Below are 12,264 nucleotides of genomic sequence, written 5' to 3' on the forward strand. Positions count from 1 at the left end.
TTCCCCTTAAGTGGAGTTTCCGAAGACAAATCACCTATGTTTCTTTACACTTACAGGAGATTCCAAATACCCACTTTTTACGTCTGTAAAATTTTACGCTTCTCTGATATTCTGTAGATATAGTCTTTCTAAAAATTCACAGCAATTTGCCACTCCTGTTTAACCGTCATTAATTGAATTTTCTAAAAGCAAAAATATACGTGTTTCTTAATTTTTAAAGGAGATCCCATTTACAAATTTTCAGTTCTGTAATATCTTCAGTTTCTGAGATATATGTATCCTCATTAAAGGCATTCAACCCATTATTCACCCTTTTACACCCCTCCTATTGGGATTTAGAGAAAACAAAGAAATACGTGTTCCTGTATTTTTAAGGGAGATTCTAAACACCATTTTTTACATCTGTAAACGCTTAAAGTTTTAAGATGTAGACACACTCATTTTAAATTTCACGCCCCCTTATCACCCCCCATTATTTGGATTTTCCAAAAACGAAAAAAATACCTGTTTCTTTATTTTTAAAGTAGATCCCTAATACCAATTTTCAGGTCTGTAATGTATTCAGTTTCTAAGATATAAGTATTCTCTTTAAAGGCATTCAACCCATTCTTCACCCCTTTTCACCCCTCCTATTGGGATTTTCCGAAAACAAAAAACTACGTGTTCCTTTATTTGTAATGAAGATTTTAAATACCAATTTCTACATCTCTAAACTTTAAAACCTTTCAGATATATATGCACTCATTTTAAAAATTCACCCCCCTTTTCACCCTCGCATTAATTGGATTTACCAAAAACAAAAAAATACGTGTTACTTTATTTTTGAAAGCGATCAAAAGTACCAATTTTGAGGTCTGTATTATCTTCAGTTTCTGAGATATAAGTATTCTCTTTAAAGGCTTTCAACCCATTTTTCACCCCTTTTCACCCCTCCTATCCGGATTTTCCGAAAACATAGAATACGTGTTCCTTTATTTTTAATGAAGATTATAAATACCAATGTTTATATCTCTAAACTTTAAAACTTTTGAGATATAGATGCACTCATTTTAAAAATTCACACCCTTTTCACCCTCGCATTAATTGGATTTTCCAAAAACAAAATAATATGTGTTCCTTTATTTTTGACAGCGATCGAAAGTACCAATTTTGAGGTCTGTAATATCTTCAGTTTCTGAGATATAAGTAGCGGTATCCTGATTAAAGGCATTCAACCCCTTTTTCACCCTTTTTCACCCCTCCTATTGGGATTGTCTGAAAACAAAAAATACGTGTTTCCTTATTTTTAAAGAAGATTCTAAATACCAATTTTCACATCTGTAAACTTTTAAAGTTTTGAGATTTAGACACACTCATTTTAAAATTTCACCCCCTTTTCACCCCCTTAGCGATGTAATATCCAAAAATCCTCTCTTAGCGAGCACTTACATTATAATATGAATATATCCCCAAAATTTATTTTCTTTATGTCCAGTAGTTTTGGCTCGGCGATAATGAATCAGTCAGTCAGTCAGTCAGTCAGTCAGTCAGTCAGGACAAGCTACTTTATATATATATATATATATATATATATATGGAAATGGAAACCTACAACCTGTTTTCCAGTCATTGGCCAGGTCAGGGATGGAATGAATGAAGCAGATATAGGCTATTAGTACGATGGGGTCCCCACTCCCAAAGTGATTTATTAATGACTGATAGATGCTATGAAATGAGAATGGAGAGTGTTGCTGGAATGAAAGATGACAGGGAAAACCGGAGTACCCGGAGAAAAACCTGTCCCGCCTCCGCTTTGTCCAGCATCAATCTCACACGGAGCGACCAGGAATATATATATATACATATCAGAAATAATAAAAGGTCCAATAATACCGCCTTGAAGGACTCCCGTCTCAGTCGTTATAGGATTTGATAATGCTTCACCTAATCTAATCCTTTGAGTTCTGTTTTCTACAAATTTAGCTACACATCTAGTCATTCGTGCGTCTGCATGTCTAATATTGTCACAGCCTTCACCTAAGTTAATTTTAGCACTTGCCTGCGGGAATAGACAGATGGAAAAGTACTGCGTCCGCTAAAAATACAACAAGTAGAAAATTCATAAATGACCGTTGATTTGGTAACTGTTTTAGCACTCAGACTGTGTAAACGGAAAAAACAGAGTATATAAATTGTAGTATGATATACCATACCGATGATCCAGACTGCGGTATATACTCGATGACTAGAATAATTACAACGTAAATGTAAATGTACAATTTGAATTCAAATAATAGAAGTAATTTGTATTATTATTATTATTACTAATAATAATATTATTATACGCGAATAGACCCCTAAGGGCACGCTAAAACTTCATTTCTTTCTCTTCGTGCGCCATTTTCTCTTTTTTCGAATACTCCTTCATGCGTTCACTGGCCTGCTTCCCTTGTTCATCCGTCCAGGGATCTTCAGGTCGTCTGAATTCTTCCTGCGGCTTGAACACCTTCCATATTCTTCAGTGTGTTACCAAACGTATTCCTTTCTAACAGCTGGACTTCCGAGGTGCTTAATCTTTCCATATCTTTATTCGTTTCCTTAATCCATGCTGTAGTCTTCTTTTTTCTCCAGAAGTAAGCAAATATCTGTTTGGTAAGTCTGTTTGCGTTCATTCTGTACAGACGTCCCAGAAATGCCTGTCTCCTTTTCTTCATGGTCTCTCAGATTCTTCCCACATTTTGGAGAACTTCTTTGTTGCTCCGAAATTTCCATCCGCTTTCATTTTGGCCAGCTGCCATTTTTTTTTCTGAGGATTCTTCTTTACAGGACCTCTAGCTTCTCCAGCTTGTAGTTCATGGACAGGCATTCATTGGCACACAGGCATTCTGTTTTGACCACGGTGTTGTAACGATTTAATTTGGAATTCCAGGATAAGCACTTCTCATTGTAGATGTTTTTGTCAAGCCGTATGGCCTTTCCATTTTTGAGATCCGATCTTCCACTGCAGCATTTTCAAGTCCATTCTCCTGTATCGTCTCACCAAGGTACTGGAACTTCTTGACCCTTTCTAACCGTCCTATCTCTGTTTCCAAGAATTTTGGTCCATCTCTGATGTTAATCATGAATTTAGTCCTTTCTGATGAGATCTCCAGTCCTGTTTGGCTGGTAATTCTTTCCTAGAGGTTAATCTGGACAGTTGTGACCTGTGGACTTTCTGATAGTATAGCAAAGTCGTCAGCAAAAGCCAAGCAGTTGACTTTATTCTCTCCTGATTTTCTCCTCAGACAGATCGGGATTATCCCTGGATGTTCAAGGTCCATATTATCACTATATTTTATAGGACATAGTTGAAAAGGAGCAGGGATATCCCATCCCCTTCCCTCACGGCTGTCTTGATTTCAAACAATTGTGAGAGATGCCCGAAGAATTTTAACTTGGAGGTTGTGCCTGTCAGTGTATCTTTGATTATATTTGCAGTTTGGTTTTGACTCCAAATTCCCTGACGATCTCATTCAAGGTCTCTCTGTCCACCGAATAGAAGGGTTTATTGAAGGACACCTCAATGTTCTTACCACTCAACATTCTGTGGTGGAGTATTGACTTCAGGTTGAATATTTGATCGATACAGGAGCGGTCTTTCCTAAACCCTGTTTTGTATTCGCCTAGTTGTTGGTCCAGATTCACCTCTATTCTGTTAAGAAGAAGTATTGCAAGGATTTTATAGGCGACCGCGAGGAGGGACACATCCCTACAGTTGTTGACATCCTGCTTGTCTCCTTTCCTACGCAGAGTATGAATAAGTGCTGTTTCCCTTTCATCTAGGACTGTCTACTTCTCCCAGATTTCCTTGAAGATTTGATCCAGATCATCTAAGATATCCAGTTCTCCCCATTTCAACATTTCTGCCATTGTCGAGTCCTCCCCACTTGCCCTGTTGTTTTTGAGGTTTTCAAGGGCATCCCTGACTTCTTCCTTTTTTGGTGGTTCATCATTTTCTGAGTTCTCTGGCATGTCTGTAAATTCTAGTTTGGAGATTGGGGAAGGACAATTCAAGATAGTGTGGAAATGTCTGGCTAATATCTCACAGTTTTCCTCGTTGTTCAGTCCGATTTTATCATGTTCGTTTCTGAAGCTCAAACTAGGCGTTTGGTACCATTTGAGTTTGCTCTTGGAATTCTGATAAATTTCTCTCGAATTGTTCTTGACAAAGTCCGTCTGGACCTATTCCAGTTGAGCTCTTTCAAATGATCGTTTGGACCTTCGAAATATCCTGGATGTTTCTTTCCTGTGTTGCCTGAATTGTTCCATGAGTTTCTTTTCTCTGGAGCATTTCCATTTTCTCTATTTCTCGAACCTCTCTCTGAGAGCTTCCTTGCACTCTTCATTCCACCATATTTATCTCTTCCTCCTAGCCTGTCCCAGTGCTTTCTTTGCAGCTTCATTGATTCCCGCGCATAGTTCTTGCCAGTTCCCCTTTCTGCTGTTCCGGATTTCGTCACTGAAGTTTCTAATGATGTCTACAGTGATGTTAATTTTGTTTGTGTTGTATCTCATCATTTTATGTGAGTCTCTTTTTTGTACTTCTGGGAGAAAACTAATTTTAATTCTAGAGAGGTAGTGGTCAAAATCGATTTCACCGTTACTAGTCACTTTGACGTACATCAGCTCCTTTGAGTTTTTCTCTGTTATCGCTACGTGATCCAATTGGAATTTCCGTAGTTTGGAATTCGGAGTTACCCATGTCTTTCAATTTATCGGGAGTTTCCTGAAGTGTATTGACATTGGTTTCAACTGAAAAACTTTGCCGAGTCCAGTGAGCCTTTCTGCATTCTTGTTTGTCCTCCTATGTGATGGATATTCCCCTACGAAGTCTCGGTGCTTTTGCTCCTTCCCAATCTGCGCGTTGAAGTCTCCCAGCAGGATTTTTACATTGTTCTTGGATATCCGGATGATTTCAGTTTTCATATGATCCCAGAAGTCATCAACTTTCTGTGGGGTTTTCTTGTTGCCTTCGTTGATCGGGACGTGACAGTTGATGAGAGTGTACCTCTTATTATTACATTTAATAGTTAATAGAGACAATCTTTCAGATATTGATGTGAAGTTTGTGATAGTGTTTACTACCTTCTTGTTTATGTAGAAGCAGGTTCTGAGCAGAGGTACGTTGTTGGTTTTTCTAATCGGCGGCTTTCCTTTGAATATTCTGTATTGGTTGATGTCTATGATGTTTCCTTCCGAGAATCTTGCCTCTTGCACAGCTAGCATCAAGATTTGGTTTTCGTCCAAAAGCTTTTCTAGTTCTTTTTGCTTTCCGACTCTGGTAAATGACTTGACGCTTATTGTTCCAATATTGTTCTTCTTGAATTTGAGTTTGGAAGGTGAGTGATGACCCTCTGTCGTTTCCCATTCAACCCTGCATTGGGTGACTAAAACTTTCAATCTCAAAATTGTGTAAATCTTGTCTCGGCTGTAAATGTTCCTTCTTTAGTCACACCTCGTAGTGTAGGATTAGCCTCTGTATCATTGGCCCATAAACCCACTTAGGTTTTTAGCAATTTCTATAAAGAGTGCAGATGTTTCGCCTCCTTGCCTTTTGTTTATGGCTGGTTATGTGCAACCCTTTTATTTTTACTATTAATGCCATGTAGTATTGGAAATCATACCCCTGTATATTCTGTAACTGTTTCTGCGTTTTGGTTCTCCATAGGAACTGTGCTTAATGTTATTGTTATTGTGGAGCAATTGATGAACACTTTAATGTGTGGTCACCCGGTGGGTTGCCTACTGTAATTTAAGTGTATCAAGAGGAAACTAATTGCCTCTGCGAGGCTAGATTATTCTATCTTGGAGCTCAGTCTTATGTGTAATGTACCTGCTAGGAGCAAATTTTGCTCTTGTAGAATATTGTTCTTCCCGAGCAATTATGCTCTTCTCTGTGTAACGTTAACAAACTTGTTATTATCGCATGTATTGCACCTAATGTTCGGACTTCTAAGTCCCCGATGTTGTTAGAGCTGACGAGTTCGTTAATAACCTATTCTGTTGATTGTTATTCATTCAGATTTTCTCTCTCTCAATTTTAAAAAGGAAAGAAATTACATTTCCAAATTTGTTAATTTTAATTTCATGTGGCTATTTCTAGCCGAGTGCAGCCCTTGTAAGGCAGACCCTCCAATGAGGGTGGGCGGCATCTGCCATGTAAAGGTAACTGAGTTTTATTGTGGTGGAGGATAGTGTTATGTGTGGTGTGTGAGTAGCAGGGATGTTGGGGACAGCACAAGCACCCAGCCCCCGAGCCATTGGAATTAACCAATGAAGGTTAAAATCCCCGAGCCGGTCGGGACCCTCTGAACCGAAGGCCAGTACGCTGACCATTAGCCAACGAGTCGGACTTTGTTATGTTAAATGCTGCTCTAAGTAATTCCTTGTTCAGCCATTCAATCCAGGCGCTTGCTATTCCTCTTTGAGCCGCGGAAACTCCGTAACAATTATTATTTATATTGCAGTGTAACATCAACACTCATAAGAGAAGTTATTCTCATTTATTAATTAGCTATCGTTATACCTAACAGCTCAAAACTTGGCGTGTAAAGTGAACAAAAAGAAATTTCATCTAAATCTGATTTAGTATTGTGATTGTTAGAAAATAACAGTTGAGGAACTATGCACTGCACATTACAAATTTCAGCGGTAACTGGCAGACTAAAACATACGCTCGCTATACCTGAAAAGTTCACTTTACTCTCATATTTGGTCTTTGAATTTAAGTGGATCGAACTTCATGCCCAAGGTGATTTCTTTTCTCTCGAATAGACTTCATTATCATATTGTAGTCTGTTGCCTGCAATGGAGTCTCCTCACGGACGTTGGCAGTAAAGTTGTTTGTTGAAACATGATAATTTATACTAACTGTAATTTAGTAATTATCTCATATATATTTTCCGACAAACGTTAAGTGATCAATATTCAATTCTGTGATATACTACATATTACTCTAATTTTAAATTTGACAGGTTCCTGGACGATTTGTTTATAAATAGAAGTCTTGAAAACATAATTCAATGCGAAGGGTCTGACACCCAGAACGTGTCCGAATTTCTAAGTAGCTTGCCTCCCATTATAGTTGTTGATGTTATGCGTGTGCTCCATCAGATCGCAGGGATAGTACTAATCAATTGATCTACTGAAATGATGGAGGCTACGTTGCCATGGGATCGATGAGTCATGAAATATTCAAGAACGCAACCGATTTGATGTATCGTTTATATTCCGCCTCGGCTGTCAGCTCCATGCCGTAGTATCATAACGTGACGTAATTTTGGAGAGATTTTATAATATATTCGGTATCATTAATATTACCACAGGAAATCCAAATGGCTGGATTGCGTTATATGCCAGTATCGACGAGAATGAAATTGTAACTGAGAGTAAATGTAATGTCTTTGTACAGTAAGAAGATTCGCTGATAAAAAATTATGCTCCGCTATTCACCTCGCCGAAGAGCCTCCGTGGCTCAGGCGGCAGCGCGTCGGCCTCTCACCGCTGGGTTCCGTGGTTCAAATCCCGGTCACTCCATGTGAAATTTGTGTTGGAAAAAGCGGAGGCGGGACAGGTTTCTTCTCCGAGTAGTTCGGTTTTCCGTGTCATAATTCATTCCAGCAACACTCTCCAATATAATTTCATTTCATCTGTCATTCATTAATCATTGCCCCGGAGGAGTGAGACAGGCTTCGGCAGCCGGCACAATTCCTATCCTCGCCACCAGATGGAGCTTCATTCATTCAACTCCTGACCCGGTCGAATGACTGGAAATAGGCTGTGGATTTTCATTCACCGCGCCGGACCTATTTCCGATGCACTGAAGTCCAAATTCAGAACCTCGTGGCGATTGTTATGTCGTGAACAGAACTTTAAACTAACGAACGTGTAAAAATCCTCTCTTTTTCCTTTAAGTTTTCGACGATTTCTAATGCTATTGTTGGTCACGCATCTCATGGAAAGTTGTCAACTCTGTTGCTATTAGTGAAGGGCTACAATGCACCCTTGCACTTCACCTGTTCACTCTTTAAAATTGATGAAATAACGAATAGGTCACATTGGCATATTTGACGAAGTTATTTTGCTGCTGATTACGAAGGTCTTCCTGAAAATTAGTCAACACGCTACATTTAATACATTCTAATAAACAGGGTGATTAAATGATAGGGGATTCCCAATGAAAACTAGCACAAGTGTCATTGAATTTTTCGGAAAATGTACTTTCCGATGAATCTTGTTTGCGAAATCCTTATGTTGAATATTCCGTCGATTGTTTAATGAACTTGCTCCGATTATTATGTTCTTGACCTATGTAAAGGGGAACTGGAAACAATATTCCGAATATATCTTGAAATTTACACAAACATTCGTGGTAAAATTATTTCATGTCCCCTGGGCTAAATTGCTCTGACGCTTGAGGCGCTAGCCTTCTGACCCCAACTTGGCAGGTTCGAAACGGGCTCAGTCCGGCGGTATTTGAATGTGCTCAAATACGTCATCCTCGTGTCGGTTGATTTACCGGCACATAAAAGAACTCCCGCGGGACTAAATTCCAGCACCTCGGCTTCTCCGAAAACAGTAAAAGTAGTTCGTAGGGATGTAAAGCCAATAATATTATGATATCTTATGGCACCTATTTTATGTTGCAGCAATATAAAATGATTGTCTAGAAATGCTGAGAGAGGAAAGGGCTAAAGGTGAATAAATAGAATAAATAATTATAAACAAATAAATCAGTCATTCAGTCATGCAAGGCGGATAAAACTTATGTAACAAACATTTCCTTCTCTCTCTTAAGCTCGTAGTTACGAAAGGCAATAACTAGATTGAGTTAAGCATATTGCTTGTTTCTAGGATTTAGGATTACGATAACAAATTTAACGCTACTTATCTGTAGAGTTAAATGGAGAATAGCATGGCAAATGTCACACAATTTGTAATTTGGAAAGTGAATGTATCATATTCACTAGTTTACCACTGCACTTTTTGGTCGATAATAAAATCCGTGTAAGCACTGTTAAGGAACGATTATTTCAAACTTTATTATACAGCAATTTGGGGGGTGAAACTAAAGTTTCTAGGACAATTCAAATGTCGATCACTAAAACTAAATTTAACGGAAGATTTGTAACATCACAATGAAGCTTTCCTTTTCTCCCCCGTACAGTAGTGGAATTCCACTTTCATTAGCTTAACATAGGGTCGACGATGTGTTACTACCCTCACGAATTTGTTTTTCTATGCTTTTTTGCCCTAGCCTCTGCAACATGTGCAACAATGAAAATTTCTATATGAAAAGTATGTATTTATACAATGTAATAATGTATTCGGATCTAACATAGGTATTGTAAATTTCACCGGTTAATAATTATAAATGGTGGCTGTATACTTATCGATATTAACCGCTTCCTTCATAGATGAAAACGTATAAATATATATTTGCATCTGATTATTTAATAGCGTCGTTTAAAGATACAGCTATAAAATTGACTAATTACAGAATTATATCTCCAAAATTATTACTTTTAAATTTGCATTACTTCACTATAACGTCTTTATCAATTTTGTACGAAAATAGCTCTCTCACCAACAACTATCAAACCTAAACGTATGATTCTGGTCAGTTTTCTGGACGTAAAGTATACCTGGGAATATATAAGATACATACATACGTACATTCAAACGTACATACATACATACATACATACATACATACATACATAAAATCATCATTATTAAAAACCATTATGCCTTTCAGCGTTATGTCTGCAAGCCTCTGTGAATTTACTAAACGTCGCCAAAATCCTCTCTTTGCAACTAGTGCTGTGGCCTCATTTAGTTCTATACATTTCATCTTTAAATCGACAGAAACTCGGTCTAAACATCGTCGTCTTGGTCTATCTCTACTTCTCTTACCCTTAATAACATAGCCCATTATTCTCGTTTGTAACCTATCCTCCTCCATTCGCTTCACATAACCTCACCACCGAAGGTGGTTTAATCGTAGAGCATCATCAATCGGCTTCATTCTTAGCCTTTATTTCCTCATTCCGAGAACCCTCCTGCCATTGGACACACCTAATTTCACCAGCAATCATTCTCGCTGCTAACTGCTGCTACTGCTAACTTATGATTAAGATAACCTGCGTCCACCCAGCTTTCACTCCCGTAAAGCAAAGTTAGTCTGAAAACAGACCACTGTAAAGACAGTTTCGTCCAGGTGCTGACTTCATTGTTACAGAATACTGCTGATCGCAACTGCGAGCTCACTGCATTAGCTTTACTGTAGCTTTGTTCAATCTCACGTACTATGTTATCATTCTGGGAGAACACACATCCCAGTTACTAGAAATTTTCCATCTGTTCCAGCTTTTTATCACCAATATGTCCGACTCGTTGGCTGAACGGTCAGCGTACTGGCCTTCGGTTCAGAGGGTTCCGGGTTCGATTCCCGGCCGGGTCGGGGACTTTAACCTTAATTGGTTCATTCCAGTGGCACGGAGGCTGGGTGTACGTGTTGTCTTCATCACCATTTCATCCTTATCACGACGCGCAGGTCGCCTACGGGTGTCAAATAGAAAGACCTGCACCTAGCGAACCGAACCCGTCCAGGGATATCCCGGCACTAAATGCCATACATTTCATTTCATCACCAATATGACATTCAGTTCTGTTGAATTTCTTACTTACTGGCATCAATTTACTCTTCGAAAGGCTGGTTTCCGTACCATACTCATTGCAACTATATTCAAGTTCCAAAATATTAGACTGCAGGTTTTCGGCACAATCAGCCATTAATACGAAGTCGACAGCATAGGCCAGACTGCCTAATAGATTTCTAACTAACTGAATACCTCGCTGCCACTTTATGCCTTCCAGCAGATAACCCATGTAAACCACGAACCACAAACTTGAAAGATTACAGCCTAGTCTAACCCCTGAAGAAATAACTCATTCTACCATCAATACCCACTACAGCCCAATTGTCTACATTTTGATTGATTTGAATAATCTACCCTTAATCCAATAGTACCCCAGTATGGTGAACATCGTTTCCCTCGGTAATCTGCCATATGCTTTCTCTAGATCTACGAAACATAAAATCTCGTAGCATTTTTCAGTTGCCTGCCGGATACTGGAAATCTGACCTTGACAGCCCCTATGTGGTATGAAACCACACTGATTTTCATATAACTTCCTCGCAACCACTGATCGCACCCTCCTTTCCAAGATAGCCAGTGAATACTTTACCTGGTATACTAATCGATGAGTTACCTCGATAGTTTTTGAAATCCTCCCAGTTCCCTTTCTTATAGTTAGGTGCAGTTACTGCTTTTGTTCAATCTGAAGGTACCTCACCAACATTCCGTGCTAATCTTACTACTCAATGGAGCCATTTCAACCCTGCTTTCGACTATACTTCACCATTTCAGGTCTAATTTAATCTATTCCTGATGCTTTATGAAAATGGAGTTTATTTACCACCCTTTCTTCTTTTTTAAGCGTAAATTCATCAACATCATTTTCCTCCACCCCACGAGCTCAGTTGTTCGCGACATCACAATGAAGATTTCATTTTGCGTTGAGAATATTTTAAAAATATTCTCCCCACCGGTCCAATTGAGCCGTATCCTCCCGGCCCATAACAATAATTGGAATATTATTTGACCAAATATGTGAAATTTATTCATAAAAGTTATAGTCTAACATGTTAAAGCATCGTACCCTAAGACAGTTGATACCGGATGTTGAGCAAGACAGTAAGTCGCTGGATATTGCTTCATATTTCCGTATGACCGTGAGAAAGGATAGCGTACCCAAGCGTTGGCAAGGATCGACACGTGTATTAGATGCTGACCAAGCAAGATATTTCAGCCAATGGGAACTTAGAGATTTGGCAAACCTGGAGGCTGCACCGCGCCAAATCTTAATTCCAGGATGACCAACGTGCTCTGTGGATAAGGTCAGTTTCTGTAGGTAATCGGTTTTCCAAAGTTTCTGAAGTCAGATATATTTGGAAATGTATTATAAAAATTGGTGGAAGAGATTTGCTAGTGTTTGAGCTGTGTTTTGTAAATATATCATAATAAGTATTGTGTCATCATATATGACGAACTCTCTGATTGGTGGTTGGTTCAGACACCCGGGAACCCCAGCATTATTGGCGTCACCGAAGCCTCCTCAGTAACCCAAGCTCTGGAGAGCGTCATTCCGTGATAAAGATTTGAACAGTGCGGATGCACTAAC

The sequence above is a fragment of the Anabrus simplex genome, chromosome 2 (assembly GCF_040414725.1).
Source record: "Anabrus simplex isolate iqAnaSimp1 chromosome 2, ASM4041472v1, whole genome shotgun sequence".
In the NCBI taxonomy this organism is placed as follows: Eukaryota; Metazoa; Arthropoda; class Insecta; order Orthoptera; family Tettigoniidae; genus Anabrus; species Anabrus simplex.